The sequence below is a fragment of the Salvelinus sp. IW2-2015 genome, linkage group LG7 (genome assembly GCF_002910315.2).
Source record: "Salvelinus sp. IW2-2015 linkage group LG7, ASM291031v2, whole genome shotgun sequence".
Taxonomy (NCBI): domain Eukaryota; kingdom Metazoa; phylum Chordata; class Actinopteri; order Salmoniformes; family Salmonidae; genus Salvelinus; species Salvelinus sp. IW2-2015.
This window is the reverse complement of record NC_036847.1, coordinates 21,621,101-21,633,005: the sequence shown is the minus strand read 5'-3', so window position 1 is coordinate 21,633,005 and position 11,905 is coordinate 21,621,101.

Genomic DNA, 11,905 nt, shown 5'->3' with positions numbered 1-11,905 from the left:
TGACTAACTCTCTGCACTGGACTCTATCCGCACGCACGCGCACGCGCACACGCGACAGCGCCACGCGCACCGCACACGCACCACACACACACACACAACACACACACACACACACACACACACACACACACACACACACACACACACACACACACACCACACACACACACACACACACACACACCTGCTGCTGCTGCTACTGCTCCACACATACGCTGCTGCTACAGCTCAGTCTATCTACTAGCTGTTGCCTAGTCACTTTACCCCTACCTATACCAGTGGCGGTCAGTGCCGTTTACGATGAGGGAAGACACATTTTTTTGCATCTAAAATCTAAAACATATTTTGATTTGTTTAACAGTTTTTGGTTATTACATGATTCCATATGTGTTATTTTCTAGTTTTGATGCCTTTACTATTATTCTACAATGTAGAAAATAGTACAAATAAAGAAAAACACTTGAATGAGTAGGTGTGTCCAAACTTTTGACTATTTGGGTTCCCTAAAATGGGGGAACAATGTACAAAAAGTGCTGTCATTTTTAAATGGTTTACCCGATATGGATGAAATACCCTTATATTAAGCTGACAGTCGCACTTTACCTCATTGTCATTATATCATTAAAAATAAAAAAATGTGTCACTGTCCCAATACTTTTGGAGCTCACTGTATAGCTACTGTACTCAATCACTCGTACGCACATCAACACGGTACTGGTACTACCTGTACAGTGACTATTTAAAACATAAAGAACACCTGCTTTTTCCATGACATAGACTGACGGAATCCAGCTGAAAGCTCCTGTATGATCACTTATTGATGTCACTTGTTAAATCCACTTCAATGAGTGTAGATAAAGGGAGGAGACAGGTTAAAGGAAGATTTTAAGCCTTGAGACAATTGAGACATGGATTGCGTATGTGTGCCATTCAGAGGGTGGGCAAGCTAAAATATTTAAGTACCTTTGAACGGGGTATGGTAGTAGCTGCCAGGCGCACTGGTTTGTGTCAAAAAAAGGGTAATTGCAGGTAGTCCGGGTAGCCATTTGATTAGCTATTTAGCGGTCTTGTTTAGCAGTCTTATGGCTTGGGGGTAGAAGCTGTTTAGGGTCCTGTTGGTTCCAGACTTGGTGCAAAGGTACCGCTTTCCGTGCATTAGCAGAGAGAACAGTCTATGGCTTTGGTGGCGCAGTCGTGGCCCTCTTCACAACTGTGTGTGTGTGTGTGGACCGTGTTAATTCCTTAGTGATGTGGACACAAGGAATTTGAAGCTCTCGACCTGCTCCACTACAGCCCCGTCGATGTGGATGGGGGAGTGCCCACCCCTCCATTTCCTGTAGTCCACGATCAGCTCCTTTATTTTGCTGACATTGAGGGAGAAGTTGTTGTCCTGGCACCACACTGCCAGGTCTCTGACTTCCCTGTAGGCTGCCTCATTGTCGTCGGTGATCAGTCCTACCACCGCCGTGTCGTCAGCAAACTTGATAATGGTGTTGGAGTCGTGCATGGCCTCACAGATTTGGGTGAACAGGGAGTACAGGAGGGGGCAAAGCACACACCCCTGAGCTGCCCCCGTGTTGATGGTCAGCTTGGAGGAAGTGTTGTTGCCTACCCTCACCACCTCGGGGCGGACCATCTGGAAGTCCAGGATACAGTTGCAGAAGGAGGTGTTCAGTCCCAGGGTCCTGAGCTTGGAGGAGACTATGGTGTTGAACGCATTGTAATCAATGAACATGGGTATTAATTTTGCACAGGTGGATGAGGGCAGTGTGGAGTGCAATAGAGATTGCCTCATCTGTGGATCTGTTGGGGCAGTATGCAAATTGGTGTGGGTACAAGGTGTCTGGGATGATGGTGTTGATGTGACCCGTGACCAGCCTTTCAAAGCATTTCATGGCTATACTGCAGGTGTGAGTGCTATGGGGCGATGGTCATTTAGGCAGGTTACCTTGACGTTCTTGGGCACGGAGACTATTGTGGTCTGCTTGGAACAAGTTGGTATTATAGACCGGGTAAGGGATAAGTTGAAAATGTAAGTGAAGACACTTGCCAAATATGCTTACTAATGATGGTGTGATCCCATTATTGGGTACAGGCCTGGTGATGATTTGTATAATTAGTACTCTGTCTAAAATGCCTTGAATGTCAGATGGGTACAGCTATGCTCCGCCATGACACGTAGCAATACTAAGCAATGATAAAGCTGTAATTTTTTGTCTGTCGGGTTATAAAAGGCAAAAGCTGGTCTTGATTTGATCAAAGTGTCTCATATTAAGTCATCACAAATAGGAGAGTTATTATGGTTATTTCCTTAAGTGTGCCTGTATCCAGAATGATTGTCTCATTTTACATTACATTTTAAGAGTGACTTACAGGAACACGTAGGATTATGTGCCTTGATCAAGGGCACATTGACAGATTTTTCACCTAAACGCTCTTAACCGATAGGCTACCTGACGCCCTTTCAAGAGCCTATATCACCTGACATGTTATACTGTATGTCGCCCATAAATTTGCTTTGACGCCTGGAGAGTTATGGTGTGAGTGCCTATTTTCTTTCATCACAATGACACCACACATATCATGATTACTTACAGTCAGTCAGAGTATGGTGCAGAGAGGATCCTATAATGTAGAGTGGGAAGGCTCATACATCAAAGCTCAGACTACGCAATCTCTGGCAGGGTTTTCTCTCTCAGATACTGCGGTCCCATTACCCAGAGATAACCACACTTTAATAGTTAATGGAGCTGTGCGGCCCCCATCTGAATTACAAATGTAGCCATCCGTCTTGCCCAGAGCCCTGCAGGCCAGGCAGTAGCACCACAGTCTGTTTTCAGACAGAAACCCTAAACATTCATCAATAGACAGCAATCTGACACCAGGGTCCGGGGTTACGTCCCAAATGGCACCCTATTCCTCAAATAGTACCCTTCTTTTGACCAGGGACCAGGGCCCATAGGCCTCTGGTCAAAAGTAGTACATTATGTAGGGAATAGAGCACCATTTGGGAGGCAGCCCAGGAGACACTGAGCACTGTGATGTGGTCAAGGCTAGAGACCGGCTGCCTGGTGTCAGAGGGGGGGGGGGGGGGGGGTCTGATCTGACAAACTGATATCACTCCAGATACTGGCCTGATGATTACAGCTGGATTTCTTGGGAGTGTCCATACTACACTTGGCAATCTCCTCACGATTGATGCCAGTAAAGGAAAAGTGTATTGACTTCAGCTTGTGATTGACGTTCTTCTCTTTCCCAGACAGAGTGCCTCTTCAGACCCAAAACAAAGGAGGAAGTATCTGCCAACCTTCCTTATCTGCATTTGGAGGAACTCCAGTCTGTTTAGATATTCACCCCTCTTCTACTTTGTTTGCAGGGATTTCAATGCAGAGGAACAAATGTTAAAAGTTGCACCTGCAACTCAGTCACCTTTGTAAAAACATATTTGTATTCCATGTATCTCTATGCTGTTGAGTCTGGCTCAAATGTGTCTTATCACAGCCCTCTGTAGAGATAAACTTTTGTCTGTTCTGGTAGAAGATAAAGGCTATGATAAATCTGAGCATGAACTGCGTCAGTAAGTAACCAGCAGCACAGATGCAGCACACCACCCCCTCCCTCCCGGGCACCCTCTCACCTTCGATCAATCAGGTAAGAAGGATAGGAGGAACTCTAAAACTCCAGATGTACTGTCGCCAAGGTGACTCTCATCCATTAAAGCTCCAAACAGAGCTGAACATAAACTCATCAGAGTCATTGATGTTGTCTGAGTTCCATATCCCTCCCCGGGTTTGGTGTAGACTGGCTCAAAATAATTTAGCCTAGATAAACAGATTACTTTATTTAGGCCCTTGATTGTAGTTTCAAAGGTGTTGAAGATTTTCACAAAACTGAAGGTAATGTAAGTTTTGCAATAGTGCCGGTGCCACAACAAATGCAGGTTAAGGTGTGATTAATTTTCCTCAGCACAATTTTTTGTTGTTGTTTTATTGTTTTTGTATTTTTAATGTAAAAAAGATTTAGGCCTAAGGGCTTCCCTAATCACACGAGTCCCACTGCAAAACTGATCACACTATCTTTATCAAGGCAAGACTACCCTCTACTGGAGTTCATGTAAAGAGCACTCTAGTATATCTGTCTCCAGTCACTCTCTCTATTCAGAGAGGAAGAGGCGAAGCAAGAGGGTTTACTCCATCCAAAATCTGTCCAAGTTAAGCAGATAATTAATTATTACGCAAGTGAAGAGTTTTAGTATGGGGGCAATGAGAGAGTGTTGAATTTAGTCAAAATAAAAATGTATTGCTATTTTGATACGTGAGGCTTATTTGATCTAATAGAAGTTTCGTAATGCTTAGGTTGTTACGAGTGTACTGATATAAGTGTGATGCACGTGACATCCCGGAAACTTTGAGAAAAAAACACTTCATATCGTGGTGGTCCTATTGAGATTCGAGACGGTCATTGGGTATTCATGAGGCTAGCGTAGCACATCACTCTCCATTGAATACAGGCGGTTAACGTCAACACCCTTCATTGAATATTCAAAAAATACTTAAAATAACGAGATGTATCCACCTACACAAATAGAGGAATAGGCAGGAGCTTGACAGCCTGCCGTCCCGCTCTGTGGACAATGAATCCCATTGTTAGGGCGGAAACACAAGCGTCTCGTCATTATATCCAGTATCTCTGCTCTAGTATCTCTGTAGAGTAATGGCAGCGACCACTCTAACATGCAAACCTCACCGGCCACGTTGTGTGCGTTGCAAAATACATTTAAATCAAATCAAATCCAATTTTATTTGTCACATACACATGGTTAGCAGATGTTAATGCGAGTGTAGCGAAATGCTTGTGCTTCTAGWTCCGACAATGCAGTAATAACCAACAAGTAATCTAACCTAACAATTCCACAACTACTACCTTACACACACACACAAGTGTAAAGGGATAAAGAATATGTACATAAAGATATATGAATGAGTGGTGGTACAGAACGGCATGGCAGATGCAGTAGATGGTATAGAGTACGGTATATACATATGAGATGAGTACTGTAGGGTATGTAAACATAAAGTGGCATAGTTTAAAGTGGCTAGTGGTACATGTATTACATAAAGATGGCAAGATGCAGTAGATGGTATAGAGTACAGTATATACATATGAGATGAGTAATGTAGGGTATATAAACAAAGTGGCATAGTTTAAAGTGGCTAGTGATACATGTATTACATAAAGATGGCAAGATGCAGTAGATGATATAGAGTACAGTATATACATATACATATGAGATGAGTAATGTAGGGTATGTAAACATTATATTAAGTGGCATTGTTTAAAGTGGCTAGTAATACATTTTTACATAAATGTCCATCAATTCCCATTATTAAAGTGGCTGGAGTTGAGTCAGTATGTTGGGAGCAGCCACTAAATGTTAGTGGTGGCTGTTTAACAGTCTGATGGCCTTGAGATAGAAGCTGTTTTTCAGTCTCTCGGTCCCTGCTTTGATGCACCTGTACTGACCTCGCCTTCTGGATGATAGCGGGGTGAACAGGCAGTGGCTCGGGTGGTTGTTGTCCTTGATGATCTTTATGGCCTTCCTGTGACATCGGGTGGTGTAGGTGTCCTGGAGGGCAGGTAGTTTGCCCCCGGTGATGCGTTGTGCAGACCTCACTACCCTCTGGAGAGCCTTACGGTTGTGGGCGGAGCAGTTGCCGTACCAGGCGGTGATACAGCCCGACAGGATGCTCTCGATTGTGCATCTGTAGAAGTTTGTGAGTGCTTTTGGTGACAAGCAGAATTTCTTCAGCCTCCTGAGGTTGCTGCGTCTTCTTCACAACGCTATCTGTGTGGGTGGACCAATTCAGTTTGTCCGTGATGTGTACACCGAGGAACTTAAAACTTACTACCCTCTCCACTACTGTCCCGTCGATGTGGATAGGGGGGTGCTCCCTCTGCTGTTTCCTGACGTCCACAATCATCTCCTTTGTTTTGTTGARGTTGAGTGTGAGTTTTTTGTTTGTTTTTTTACACAGAGTGCATTCGGAAAGTATTCAGACCCCTTGACTTTTTCCACATCAATCTACACACAATACCCCAAAATGACAAAGTAAAAACAGGTTTTTAGAAATGTTTGCAAATTGATTAAAAATAAAAAACAGATATACCTTATTTACATAAATATTCAGACCCTTTGCTATGAGACTCGAAATTGATCTCAGGTGCATCCTGTTTCCTTTGATCATCCTTGAGATGTTTCTACAACTTGATTGGAGTCCACCTGTGGTACATTCAATTGATTGGACATGATTTGGAAAGGCACACACCTGTCTGTATAAGGTCCCACAGTGGACAGTGCATGTCAGAGCAAAAACCAAGCCATGAGGTCAAAGGAATTGTACTTAGAGCTCCGATACAGGATTCTGTCGAGGCACAGATCTGGGGAAGGGTATCAAAACATTGCAGCATTGAAAGTCCCCAAGAACACAGTGTCCTCCATCATTCTTAAATGGAAGAGTTTGGAACCACCAAAACTTTTCCTAGAGCTGGCAGACCGGCCAACCTGAGCAATCAGGGGAGAAGGACCTTGGTCAGGGAGGTGACCAAGAACCCGATGGTCACTCTGACAGAGCTCTAGAGTTCCTCTGTGGAGATGGGAGAACCTTCCAGAAGGACAACCATCTCTGCAGAACTCCACCAATCAGGCCTTTATGGTAGAGTGGCCAGACGGAAGCCACTCCTCAGTAAAAGGCACATGACAGCCGCTTGGAGTTTTTCCAAAAGGCACCCAAAGGACTCTCAGACCATGCAAAACAAGATTTTCTGGTCTGACGAAACCAAGATTGAACTCTTTGGCCTGAAAGCCAAGCGTCACGTTTGGAGGAAACCTGGCACCTTCCCTATGGTGAAGCATGGTGGTGGCAGCAATAAAGTCCTGAGTAGGGTATGAATACTTATGTAAATGTAATATTTACATTTTTTGAATTTTTAATACATTTGTAAAAATGTCTAAAGGCCTGTTTTGCTTTGTCATTATGTGGTATTGTGTGTAGATTGATGAGGGGAAACAATTTCATCCATTTCAGAATAAGGCTGTAACATAACAAAATGTGGAAAAAGTCAAGGGGTCTGAATACTTTCCAAATGCACTGTACATTTTACGGCACAGTATATTATACATTAGTAATCTATCTTGTTTTTTTATTTGTTTTTTGGTCCCACCATTCAGCTCTCCTCAACCCCTCCCATCTATCTCTGAATACGATATATTTTTCTATTTGTCATATATTTTTCAACTGTGCTGTGATGTTTTGCAAAAGTTCTGAACCTTTCTATTCTCATAGTTTCTACAGATGATAAATTAAAGGAAAATATTTTTGTTAAGAGTATTATTATATTATTGATCGATTGACTATGACTTTTTAAATCACCCAGCAGTGCTATTTGCAGAGTTAGCTCCAGGTAAATGTTGCAATTCTTCAGCAATTCCAGAACCTGCTACCAAAAACAAGCTACATATAAATAGGCCAGTTTTATTTTGTCTGGTTTTCCATTACAAATAAAATGTAATATTTTTTGCTCATATCATTAAAAAAAAATAAAAAACAGTCATTAGGTGGGGCCATAAGCAAATAGGTTAACTGGGATATGACTAAAGAGTTAATCAGGGTGATTCTAATACCATATGATGTTGCTTTGCTAGAATACAGAGACAAAATCGGTCAATGGCATGGAGGAGGGTTGCAGAGATTGTTGGTGTTGATGAAGAGAGATATGCACAACAATCCAACTGGGCACACACTGGTTGAATCAACATTGTTTCCACTCATTTCAATTAAAGCATCCGAACCATTTGGGCTACAAACGAATATTACCACTCTATGAAAATATGAGATTGTCACGAACACGTTTTACTCTATGACCCCTACAAGTGTCACGGGACTCGTCTGAAGGTAACCCGGTGCTGGTTAGGGTGAACACATGTCCCGGATTGTGCGGGCCCTTTGTCCCGCAACCAAACAATGATGTCCCACATTTTATTACAAATATTCTAACACCACTCATTTTCAAAAGAGGTGCATTTGTTTCGTATTTCAGTCAGGCATTCCAGCCTGTCTCTTTTGCAGCAGAGCGCACGAGGCGAAGCGAAAAGTTTATCTCGCCAAAATCTGTCCAAAATAAACCCAATGCGTTTCTCTGGTTTTATTTTGGACCTAAGCTTTTCGACAGCCTTCCCGCCTTTGTGACTACGACTCCTTGTTAGGGCGGAGACATGAGCATCTCGTCATTATGTGCAGATCTTTGTTTGCAGTCACGTTGCTCTTTTGAAAATATATAAATCATAAGGATGATACTGGTGATGTTAAACACTTCTCCATTCGTTGTTGAGATCTGATATTCTGTGCAGCGCAGGTGCTACGTAAACCAATGTTATATTCAACAACCAATCACATTTGTAAAATCCTTTCGGTCTAAATTCCAGCTAAACTTGGAGGGCAGTTAAAAAAGTATGCTTTTGGCATAAGAGCTACGAAAGTAAATAAATAAATAACTATATTAGACATATTAGATTTTGTCAAAATTGTGAGGCTCTCCATGCTCGTTTAACATATTTGCTGCTAATTCACTTAATCCGGTTTTCAATGTCTCCCTTCCTAACTGTTTAAAATTCCCTGATTACCAACCAAAAATATATTTCCTTGGTCAAGTATTCGCAGATTTTCATCACATTTGATCGCTCTTTGACTGTCTGTTGTGCCATTTATTAATGTGTTATTCAGTGCGTTCATATGGGACAAATTCAATATTTTATCAAATAATTGTTTAATATTTRTTTTATACCTACAAGGGTCCTAAAATGTATTGCTTCCCACTGTGCTACTACGTCCACTAGACGGTGCCATACACCATACAGTCGCCAGACTCAAGCCCTTACTCAGCCATGTACACTACATGGCCAAAAGTATGTGGACACCCCTTCAAATGAGTGGATTTGGCTATTTCAGCCACACCCATTGCTGGCAGTGTATAAAATCGAGCACACAGCCATGCAATCTCTATAGACAAACATTGGCAGTAAAATGACCCATACTGAAGAGCTCAGTGACTTTCAATGTGGCAATAGAATTTTTTTAAACTAGGCAAGTCAGTTAAGAACAAATTCTTATTTACAATGACGGCCTACCGGGGAACAGTGGCCTTGTTCAAGGGCAGAACGACAGATTTTTATCTTGTCAGCTTGGGGATTTGATCCAGCAACCTTTTGGTTACTGGTCCAACGCTTTAACCACTAGGCTACCTGCCGCCCCGTCAATATCATAGGATGCCATCTTTCCAACAAGTCAGTTTGTCAAATTTCTGCCCCGCTAAAGCTGCCCTGGTCAACTGTAAGTGCTGTTATTGTGAAGTGAAAATGTCTAGAAGCAACAACCCGCGAAGTGGTAGGCCACACAAGCTCAAAGAATGGGACCGCTGAGTGCTGAAGCTCATAGCGCGTAAAAATCGTCTGTCCTCGGTTGCAACACTCACTATCGAGTTCCAAATTGCCTCGGGAAGCAATGTCAGCACAAGAACTGTTCATCGGGAGCTTCATGAAATGGGTTTCCATGGCCAAGCAGCCGCACACAAGCCTATGTCACCATGCCCAATGCCAAGCATCAGCTGGAGTGGTGTAAAGCTCACTGCCATTGGACTCTGGAGCAGTGGAAATGCGTTCTCTGGAGTGATTAATCACACTTCACCATCTTGCAGTCCTAAGGACAAATCTGATTTTGGCAGATGCCAGGAGAATGCTACCCGCCCCAATGCATAGTASCAACTGTACATTTTGGGGAAGAGGAATAATGGTCTGGGGATGTTTTTCATTGTTCAGACTTGGTCCCTTAGTTCCAGTGAAGGGAAATCTTAATGCTACAGCATACAATGACATTCTAGACAATTCTGCTGTGCTTCCAACTTTGTGCCAACAGTTTGGGGAAGGCCCAAATGACAATGCCCCCGTGCACAAAGCAAGGTCCACACAGAAATGGTTTGTTAAGATTGGTGTGGAAGAACTTGACTGGCCTGCACAGAGCCCTGACCTCAACCCCATCAAACACATTTGGGATGAATTGGAACTCCGACTGCGAACCAGACCTAATCACCCAACATCAGTACCCGACCTCACTAATGCATTTGTGACTGAATGGAAGCAAGTCCCCGCCGCAATGTTCCAACATCTAGTTGAAAGCCTTCCCAGAAGAGTGGAGGATGTTATAGCAGCAAAGGGGGGACCGACTCACTATTAATGCCCATGATTTTGGAATGAGATGTTCGACGAGCAGTATGTCCACATACTTTTGGTTATGTAGTGTATGTATTTCTATAGATCTGAAAGGATTGTATAGGTATAAGCAATATGCTAATAGTTCCACCATGGCCTCTGATAGGCTCAGTAGAATGTCTGCCATATTGCCAGTGTTGGGGTAAGCTACTCTGAAAATATAATTTACCAAGCTAGCAATTACTTCACGCTGGAAGAAGTTAAGCTATACACTAAAGCTAAATATAGTTTACTTAACTAAAGTTACTTTGAAAAATAGTTCACCACATTCAAACTACTTTGTGATAAATTATCATATCGAAATCTGAAATGTCATAGATTAAAAATTACAAGAACATATCACTCTGGAGTCAGATGTTAACAGAATGTGTAATTTAGCCCATTAAATACAAAACCTATGTTTCAAGCAGTGGAGGCTGCTGAGGGGAGGAAGGCTCATAGTAATGGCTAACATGGTGTCATTGGAGTGGTATCAACCACATGGAAACCACATCTTTGATGTGTTAGATACCATTCCATTTACTCCATTGCAGCCATTATTGTGAGCCGTCCTCCCCTTAGCAGCCTTCACTGGTTTCAAGTGAGAGTTAAGCAGGTCTGATTCCAGAAATGCAAATAAATTATTGCCTACTTCACCCATATTTTATTACATTTTTGCTAAAAAAGTAGTGTGGTTTCAGTAGTTAGCTACATCGCTGCATGTCAAAAAAAAGTCATGAACTACTGCAAACACTACCAAAATTTAATTTTAGCTCAACAACCACCAAGTTTCTGCAAATGTCATTAAATGACTAGTTGAGCTACATGTAGTTCATTACTCCCCAATACTACATATTGCTTACATTTATCCAATCCTTTCAGATCTACCATAGTGCATAGAAGGGTAGAGGATGGGCAGGGGTTGATTTGGTATAGGCGTTGAGATTTGAATGCAATTCAAATTCAATTTTACATACAAAGATGCATTTTGTTATTGCTGTTATTATACTTATATCAGAAAGGATTTACATATCAGTCAGAGTAATTGTGTGTCAACCCAATTTTATTGTAAAGTTTTGGAAATGATAGCCTTTGCATAATGAAGGGCATTAGATGTAGGGCTATGCCTATCTGGCGCCAAAGCCTGACCCTGGAATGTCACCCAGAGGATCCTTACCTAGAGGGTTCAGGATGTGAAAATTAAAGTGGAGCTCTGACTCGCACAGGAAGTTATTTTTCCGAATGATGCATCACGGTGAAATTAGGAAGTGCGATATGTTATTTCAGTTTCAAATAAATACCAGGACTTTATTCATTAAATGAGCAGCACGCGCTACTTCCTGTGTTTGTGTGAGTCAGCCATTACTCATCATGAACTTCAGTGAATCAGCCCCCATCTGTTGCCACCTCACCTCCGCCCGCCCCTTCCGCTTAGAAAAATGACACTCTCTCCCATCCCCGCCCACCTTGCCTTGCCTCTGCATGCCCTGTTCCCTCGTTCACCCCTCCTGAGGTCCTGTCTGGAGAACTGTGCTAAGTGTATGTTTATATGTCTCCCTCTTCTCTCTCTCTTTATCCCTTTCTCTGACTCCTCACTCTCCCTCC